This window comes from Taudactylus pleione, unplaced genomic scaffold (genome assembly GCF_031769625.1).
Source record: "Taudactylus pleione unplaced genomic scaffold, aTauple2 ptg000033l, whole genome shotgun sequence".
Taxonomy (NCBI): domain Eukaryota; kingdom Metazoa; phylum Chordata; class Amphibia; order Anura; family Myobatrachidae; genus Taudactylus; species Taudactylus pleione.
Window position 1 is genome coordinate 5,871,197 of NW_028284435.1, and position 10,247 is coordinate 5,881,443.

Consider the following 10,247-nt stretch of genomic DNA (forward strand, 5'->3'; position numbering starts at 1 on the left):
ATTGAAGGATCCATCTCCTCTCCATATTTTATGGCTTGTAGAGATAAAAGATGGTTATCTCGAATTCTATTTTCAGGAAGACAGGAATTGCTCCTTCTTCCCAAGTCTGTATTAGCACATGTCAAATAGAGGACACACAATGGCCCTGATTCAGAGCCGGACGCTCTGACCAGAGCGCTCGCTCTGAATCAGGGCCCTCCTCCATTAAAATGGAGCGTCCTCCTGGACGCTCGTATAGCTGTGGGTCACCACCCACAGCATATACGAGCGTGCAAAAAGATGGTCGCGATGGTCTTGACCATCGCGACCATCGGACTTGCGAGGGAAACCCTGCGGTCGGGTTTCCCAGCCGCAAGGCCAGGAGTGATTTTGGCTCATCACTAGTGATGTCAGTGGGGCCGGCTTCAGACGGTAGGCGTTCCCATGGGAACGCCTCCGTCTGGCAGGCACGCCCCCGGCACGCCCACCAAAGGGGGCGTGCTGTCAATCAACATCGACAGCACGCCCCCTTTGGTGCGAGACCCCGAGCGATGGAAAGCCCGTCGCTCACCGGGTCTCGCGCATGCGCACGACGGAGCTCCCTCCGTCGTGCGCATGCGCAGTGGGGAACATCGACCCACTTGCGAGCGTACTGCCGCTCGCGAGTGGGTCTGAATGACGCCCAATGTCACATGTCCCCGCAGAGACCACAGCACCAGACCCTGGTACTTACCTTTGCTGGCACTCACCCGCGGCGTCCTCTGGTCCATGGACGCGGTCATTGGATTACCCACGTGACTCCGCCTCCACCAATCAGCATTCAGCAGCCTAAATAAAAGGATTCCTGCTACAGCAATTAGTTGTCAGTGGAATTAGGGCCTGATTCAGACCCGCTCGCGAGCGCTGAGCGATCGCAAGCGGGTCGATGGTGCCCTAGTGCACATGCGCACGACGGAGGCTGCTCCGTCGCACGCATGCGCGAGACCCGGCTAGCGACGGGGAAGCCGTTGCTTCGGGTCTCGCACCAAAGGGGGCGTGCTGTCGATGTTGGTTGACAGCACGCCCCCTTTGGTGGGCGTGCCGGGGGCATGGCTGCCAGAAGGAGGCGTTCCCATGGGAACGCCTACCGTCTGGGTCCGGCCCCACTGACATCACTAGTGATGTCAGTGGGAGTGATTTTGGCTCTGATAGAGCCAAAATCACTCCAGGGCTTGCGGTCACCGAGACCCTACCGCAGGGTCTCGTCGCAAGCCCGATGGTCGCGATGGTCTTGACCATCGCGACCATCTTTTTGGCCGCTCGCATATGCTGTGGGTGGTCACCCACAGCTATGCAAGCGGCCAGGAGGCCGCTCCAAGTTTAGGTAGGAGGGCCCTGATTCAGAGCGAGCGCTCTGGTCAGAGCGTCCGGCTCTGAATCAGGCCCTAAGTCCCTTAGATTGACTAAGTGAGCCTCCTCACTGTGCTCTGTAGCTTCCGTGCTACCACCGTTCAACTTTCAGCTACCAAGCTGCGCCAAATAGCTTCCGAGCTACCACCGTTCACCTTTCGGCTACCCAGCTGCACCAAGTAGCTTCCATGCTACCATCATTCAGCTTTCAGCTACCCAGCCGCACCACGAAGCTTTTGTGCTACCATTGTTCTCCTTACGGCTACCCAGCTGCACCAAGTAGCTTTTGTGCTACCACCAATCACCTTACGGCTACCCAGCCACACCAAGTAGCTTCCGTGCTACCACCGTCCTCCATACAGCTTCCCAGCCGCACCAAGTAGCTCCCATGCTATCGCCGCTCTCCATTATACCTGGAGTCCAGTACCCTTTGGCTTTACTCAGCATACTAACCGTCCTCCATTATACCTGGAGTCCAGTTACTTTCCAATCCTAGTCGGAGCACCAGTCATCCCTCAAGTTCCTCTCGTAGGATCCTCCTGTCTATTTGTTCCTTCATGCGCAGGAACTTCATAAGACCCAGCCTTCTTCAGAGAGCACCTGTGTCTAACCAAACAGATCCAGGACCCAGCCCGGGAACACTGCCTCAATCCCCTTCGACTGTGACACACAAACCAAATCACATGTGAATACAATATTATATATATATACACTCACATGGAATAATTTCTGGCAATTATTCCTGAGATTAAATACCACATTAGTAAATAGACCCTTGTGTTATGCAACAGAACCCGACTTAAAGTCACTACTCTACAGAGGAACCTAATTGAGGCCCAGATTCTAATGGGATCTGGTGCTGGTGACAGTGTTTATACCACGTATACCCGATTATCCCCAACAATTTTCTTTTTCAATTCAAATGCCTGTAGTTTCCTGTAAGCGCCTGCTTCACTATGACGATCAACAGTCGCAGGGACAAACACTCAGGGCTGCAGATGTAGATCTCAGGATAATCTGCTTCTCCCATGGGCAGCTTTACATGGCTTGTTCACGAGTTAGTAGCCCCAAGCAGGGGTGTATCTACCCATTGGGCAGGATGGCACTCGCCAGGGGCGCCGGCCAAGGGGGGGGGCACTGTCCGGTAGTGCCTCCCATGGTCAGGGGGTAGAATAAAAACAGGACTGCTGGGGAGTCCCAGGTACACCTCTATGATATCTGACCAGGGCCTGGCAGCCGCTGGTGAGTGAGAGGCAGTCACCCACCCCCTACTTCCCGGCACCTCCTCCTCACCCTCCCCGCCCGTATTCCCCCAGCCTCCTCCTCCCTGTCCCCGGATCCTCCCCTGCTTCGCCTCCCCGGCTGACTCTCCATCTCACATGCTGCCGGGCACCGGGGAGCGGAGGATGTGGGAGTGTACCTGCTAGCTGCTCCTGTATGGGCTGACAGCGGGACACCCAGGCCTCCGGCTGAGTCTGCGTCTCACATGCCACCGGGCGCCGGCTAGCAGAGGATTTGGGAGGTTACCTGCCAGCTGCTCCTGCGCCAGTGCGGGCTGACAGTGGGACACCCGGGCCGGGACCCCAGAGGTATGTGACAGGGTGTAGTGTTACAAGTGACAGGCTGTGTGTGAGTATGTGACAGGGTGTAGTGCTACAGGTGACAGGCTGAGTATGTGATGGTGTGGTGTTACTGTAACTGGCAGGTGAAACATGGGGGCTGGCTAGGGAGAGGTTTTAAGTACAGAGTGCCTGATTCAGAGACGGACGCTCTGAATGAGCGCTCGCTCTGAATCAAGGCGTTTTTTTTTTTCCGGCCTCCTGGCCGCTCGAATAGCTGTGGCCAACCTTGCGAGCGGCAAGGTTGATGGTCGCGATGGTCAAGACCATCACGACCATCGGGCTTGCGACGAGACCCTTGTGGTAGTTTCTCGTGGCCGCAAGCCCCAGAGAGCTTCTGGCTCTAATAGAGCCGGAAGCTCTCCCACTGACATCACTGATGATGTCAGTGGGGCCGCCCCCAAATGGCAGGTGTTCCTTCGGGAACGCCTCCGTTTGGCCAGCCACCCCCCCCCCGCCCGCCCACCAAACGGGGCGGGCCGTCAATCACCATCGCTAGCTGGGTCTCGTGCATCGCTAGCCGGGTCTCGCGCATGCGCACGCCGGAGCCGGCTCCTTCGTGTGCATGCCCAGTGGGCAAACATCGACCCGGTTGCGAGCGCTCAGCGCTTGCGACCAGGTCTGAATCAGGCCCAGAGTGTGTATTTATACAGAAAATATGGGGGGAGGGGGCACCATTCCATTACCAGATACATCCCTGGCCCCAAGCATCATTTTGTGTAATCCCTGAAGAAAAAACTGCAAATATTGTTAACAAAGACATTTTGTGATCAATGGGCCTGATTCAGAGCCGCTCGCTATTTGCGGTCGTTCGTTCAAAAACAAGGGGTGGCTATTCAAATGAACCGTTCACTCATTGCGGTCTGTTCACGCCTCTACGTCTGAACGAGCGAGCAAAACTTGCGGTCGTAATTTTGAAAAATACGCCCCCTGGCCGGTCGCACCATACGTCATGTCCGCTATTTATTAGATTAATCGAGTACATCGAACAGCGTATGAACTGCTCGCTATTCTTGTGGTTGGTTTTTCCTACCACTATATTGCGAGCAGTTCTGACTATAAAATAACCAAGTGACGTGGTCAATGACGCTGCTGTATTAATTATGCACACCCTTAAAACGCCCGTTTTGACCTTTAAGCACGCCTGCGTTCGGATCTCCACTCCCCGTTTTCAAGCACCTTCCCCTGTTACCACCCACATACGCCTCCTCCTGTCACTCAAAGTAGCAGGCATTCGCTATATAGCGAACAAACGATTTTCGGCCACACCGACTGGTTCGCACATGCGTATTACAAACCGTACGCATGCGCAGTTGTGCGAACATCGCTCAGTGAGAACGAGCGGCCGTTTATGAGCGGCTCTGAATCAGGCCCAATGTCTGCAATATAAAGTATATATCACAATATTAGATTCCACTACTGTCTTTGCAAAATTAGTTCTGCTGAGCAATAACAGACATCTACACAAGCAAAACTGTGGGCGAACACTAGTACTCTGAATATTATTGGATCAATGACTTATTTTTTAATGGATATATTTAGTTAATCAGAATTTATCTGAAGTCTGCTGCAGAACATTACTCCTGATGTGCTGCTTTGTTTGAATGATATATTTAGGTAATCAGAATTTGTTATCTGAAGTCTGCTGGTGCCTTATAATATTTTATTGTATATAAATTGCCATAAGTACTATCTCCAGTCTTTAGATTGAGTGTAGGCATGAATGATCTTAAGTCCTAAATGTTTGGTATGTGCTACATGTTTGCTTAAGCCATTTTATTGCTAGGTCTGTATTGGCTGGCCAGTGGAGGGTCATTAATTAGGGTGCACACTTGGCTATATCTCTACTTAAATATCATTAACTAGGCTGTAGGCATTTGGCTGTAGTTTGCAGATTTCACAAGTGCAAAATAGATTTTAGGAAAAATTTCGGCGCTACACTGGCGTTAAACCGAAGTAAAACATAAGGAGAAAATTTCATCACCCAAAACTAAACTACAATCAACACTGCATATGGACACCAATGGAGCATCAAGGGCTTCATTCAGAGGCGGTCGTACGGTCTACGACCGCACGGCCTCCTCGATGTTTGTCCAGTGCGCATGCGCACGAGGGAGCCGGCTCCTTCGTGCGCATGCGTGAGACCCGCTACGACCGACAGTGCCGGTCGTAGCGGGTCTCTTTCCAAAGGGGGCGAGCTGTCGATGTTGATTGACAGCTCGCCCCGTTTGGAAGGCGGGCCGGGGGGGTGGCAGCCCAAACGGAGGCATCCCATGGGAACGCCTGCCGTTTGGGGGAGGCCCCACTGACATCACTAGTGATATCAATGGAGAGCTTCCGGCTCTGACAGAGCCAGAAACTCTCCGGGGCTTACGACAAGTGAGACCCTACCATAGGGTCTCGTCGTAAGCCCCGATGGTCGCGATGGTCTATGACCATCACGACCATCACCCTAGCGGTCGTTAGAGCTGTGGGTGTAAACCCACAGCCTAACGACCGAAACAGAGGCGGCCGGTCAGGATGCAAGTGGCCGCCAGTTTCTGAGCGACTGCTTGCATCCTCCGACCGCCTCTGAATGAGGGTCCAAGTGTGAGTTCACTATCTCTTCACAACAAACACTTGATGCCTGCATTACCAGGACATGCAGCCTTGAACTCCTTGTTTGATCATTACAAAGAAATCGCCACGTCACTTGCTACTATTTGAGCTGCCTCTCTTTTTTCACGAAAAATGTACTTCATATCTGTACCAATGCCAAGTAACCTCTTTAACCTTGCACATACTGTCTGATTTACCATTGCTTTTTTGCCGAGCCTCACAACTTCGAACTACTAATACAGTCTTATTTATTATTAACTAGCTGGAGTACTCGGTCGTTGCCCGGGATTTTAAGAATGTTTATTTACACATCATCCTCCAACAAACCTCTCCTTAGGCAGGCCTCACGAAAAGTGTGACATACTTCCCCATCAACAGTCCTATAGTTTTCGAAGGAAGTAGGACCTGTAACGGTGTTAAGCAAACTTCGGAGATAGAAGCATTCAAACTTTGTCGGATGTACAGTGTAAACACGGCCAAGAGCTTTTGTTGCTTTGATACCAGGATGACCATCTACAGCGACTCCCTGTTTTCGGTGCATAAAAACTTTGCGAGAAGCATTCCATGTGTAATATTTTGGCAGCACCTAGTACAGCAGGGTCCTTGCAAAGTCATCATTTTGACACAGTTCGAAGAAAGAAGTCAATGTTGTTGCATAATTTGGTATAGTCAGACAGCTGAGAATGTTGGGAAAGCCTACTAAAGCTCTCTTCGATAATAAACATTAAGATCATGACAAAACATGACAACACAAAAGGTTCGCTCCGAGGCCTACCCATATGCCGTGAGGTCACACAATGAGTGTACAGCAAAAATTGAGGTTTTTAAATTAATAAAAAATGAACAGTAATTAATTTAAATTTTACATTTTTTTACTTGCCTTGGCCGTGTTTTAATACGCTCGTATGTAAAATTTCACGGTCTTGGCTTGTAAACTGTGGATTTGTATAGAAAGACAGAAGGACAGAAGTAGGGATGGACATCGATGGTCGATGTTTTTCTTCCGATGTTAGTGTTTTTACCATTTGATGGCAGCATTCTGATGTTTGCTGCCATCGAATGGTAATCATTCAATGGTGTTTCGATGGTGGCTTCTTTTCTTTAAAAACTATAAGCTATGCCTCCCATGGCTGCTGTGTGCTGTGTCTCTGCCTCTGATAACCTTTCTGGCTCGTGCTGCTGGGATCGTCACTGCCTCTCACTGCCTCAGACCTGTCCCTCCCTCCCCTCTCTGCTAGCTCTGATTGGCTCTCTGAGACTGTGAGAGCCAATCAGTGTGCAGTCCTGGCCCAACAGCAGCAGTCACTCACAGACACACAGAGTGACAGCTAACAACGTTCATACCAGCAGAGATGGAGAGTGATTTCTCTGCTGGTGCTGTAAGAGGTTCCTTTTCTGTGTGTTATAAGTATATTTAATAATGTTTTTAGACTTCAGTTTATTGTTGCTTTAAGTGCCCACAGCAGCAGCAGCATGGCAGTGACAGTGTGTCTCATTCTCCTCCTCGTCCTCAGTCAGCTCTGCCTGGGTTTTTTGTGTTGCTTCGTGTCCTAGCCCCTCCGCCAACCCCGCCCCTTTACTATTCATATGAATAGTTTTTACTATTGAATGTTTTTGATGCTATGGTTGGTTACCATCGCATCGAAATATTCAATGGTGGAAGGACTGCCATCATATGATGGTGGGCTTCCGATGTCTATCCCTAGCCAGAAGGACAGAAATAGAATAAATAGTAGAGGTAAGAAAGTTCTTAAATATCACCACTGGAGGCAGCAGACAGCAGTACTGAGTGCAAGGCCCTACAATGAGCGTCCAGCAAAAATGGTGGTTTTTAAAGAATTAAAAATTAACAATAATTAATTTCGATTTCAAATTTTTTTATTGCCTCGGCGGTGTTTTAATACGCTCGTATGTAAAATTTCACGATCTTTGCTTGATTTGTATAGAAGGAAAGAATGACAAATTTTCGCTTTTATATAGTAAATTTTCTAAACCCATTAGATCTTCACATATATTCCCCTCAATAAAAAAAAATATACATACAGTAAAAAAAAAACGAACGGAACCGAGTAGAACCGAGCCTGCACATCCCTAATATATATATATATATATATATATATATATATATATATATATATACACACTGTATACATATACTGTATGTGTGTATATATATATATATATATATATATGTTTATATGTGTGCATATATATATATATATATATATATATATATTAGAAGATGTACAAGAGAGCACTCACCAGACTTCTTCGATTTTTTATTAATTCCATCTTTAAAGTCGACATTTCGACTTAAACAAAGCCTTTGTCAAGACTGATTAGACCACAGGTTCTCAAACTCGGTCCTCAGGACCCCAAACAGTGCATGTTTTACATGTCTCCACACTGAATCAAATGAAATAATTAGCTCCACCTGTGGACCTTTTAAAATGTGTGAGTGAGTAATGATTACACCTGTGCACCTGCTGGGTGACCTGCAAAACGTGACCTGTGTGGGGTCCTGAGGACCGAGTTTGAGAACCACTGGACTAGACTAACCACCAACCATAGCAAAACATCTAAACGGCAGTGTGTATACCATGGGTACTATTTATACCATGGCATTATGTAGTATAACTCACCACGAGGGACGCTACCGGATGTGACATCACCGTGTTTACATCCTTTCTTGTCTATTACTCTCCATTAAAAGGTGCACAACTATATGGGTAATAGTAAAGCTAGAGTGCTATCCGGGTCTTAATTCTTTTATAATACATCTCACCTTCATAATAACTTTAGCCGCTAACACTCGCGGTCCCATCACCGGAGGTTCGGCAACTGGAAGTCCCACACCCGGAAGTAACCAAGCGCCCATATTGAGGATCAGCACCACAGCACCAGAGCACAATTGTCAACCCTAGTGCTCAGTGCTACTATCACCTTCCACCGACCACTAGAGAGCAAATTGCACTCTAGAATTTAACCCCTCAAGTATACCTTTATAACTACGCTGTCCCATACACCTCAATATATAGCCATAACAGCATAAAGTCCCATCCATATACACACCTCACATAAACAAATAATATAAAAAAAATACATAGATAAACAAAAAAATATAATCAAGTATAAAATGTAGAAGTTATAGGCTAATACAATAATTCTCTTAACCATCTAAGTTCCTGTATCATTTAAATCAAAATGATTTTATATGCAGCACATTCGGGTTCTACTCGCTTTTTAAGTGCCGAGTCCAAACACTATATGAGCCTTAATTATAGCCATAGAATCTTAAATAAACATAGATAGTGAATTCAGTTCATTCAGTCCTTTGGGAGATACTGTCTCCAACTGGTGTATCCATTTAGCCTCGCATTTTAGTAGAGTCAGCCCTCAGTCACCTCCCCTTGCTGGGGGTGGGATCCAGTCAATTATCATGCACTTAAGAGAAGAAATCTGGTGTTCATTCTTTAAAAAATGTACAGCCACTGGTTTATCAGAGGTTCCAGTGGAGTAAGCCAGACGTATTGAGGACCGATATTGATTCATCCTTTCACGAAAAGAACTAACTGTCTTCCCAACGTACATCAATCCGCAGGGGCACATCAAAAAGTAAACCACATGGTCCAACTGACAGGTCAAACGCTTGCGTAGATAGATCTTTCTTCCACTGTGTGGATGGCAAAAAAATCTTCCTGTCAACATGAACCTACAAGTAGTGCACCCTAAGCATTTATAACACCCGTTCTTCTGGGTTAGTCAATTGGCCTCAGGTGTATCTCTTTGGTGTATATTTGGGCGTAATAAGAGATCTTTCAAATTTTGGCCTCTACTAATACTAAAAAGTGGTGGTGCTCTCTTAAGTTTACTAAATGAATGGTCAGTGGTTAATAAAGACCAATTATTCCTCACAGACTTCTGGAGTACTGTAAGGTTGGTATCACATCTACTGTTAACAATAAAAGGTGCATCCCCATCAGGTCCGCTTCTTGGTAAAGGCCGTATCTCAGAGAAACGTTTCCTTGCTTTAATAAGGCTGATTTTAATCACTGAATCCTTGTAGCCACGCTCCTTGAACCTCTCATAACAATCCTGTATCTGCTCCTCAGCCAAAGTCAGATCAGAGTTGTTTCTTAGGATACGTAAAAACTGTGAGATTAGTAGGTTCGATTTTAATGAATTGGGGTGGTGGCTACTAGCCAATAAGAGAGTATTTCTATCGGTTGGTTTCCGAAACAATGTGTATTCCAATCCAGTGATGCTTTTGAACAGTTTAACGTCCAGAAACTCAATGGAAACACCACTTATAGTTGAGGTAAAGAGAATTGGGCTAGGTAGGTTATTTAGGCTCAAAACCAAAGTGTTAAAGGACTCCTCATCACCCAACCAATTAGAAAGACATTGTCAATAAATCTTTTGTAATAAAAGATCTGCTCACCAAATTTACTCAGTAAAAACTGTTTTTCATATTGATACATGAAAATATTTGAATAGCCCGGGGCCAAATTCGACCCCATAGCCGTGCCAGTTACTTGAATGTAATATTCCCCTTGATACAGGAAATTATTACATTCAAGTACTTTTTGCAACAATTCCAGCATAAACTGTGTTGGAGGTCCACTATAGGGATCCTCACACAATGCTCTCTCGACCGCCTCA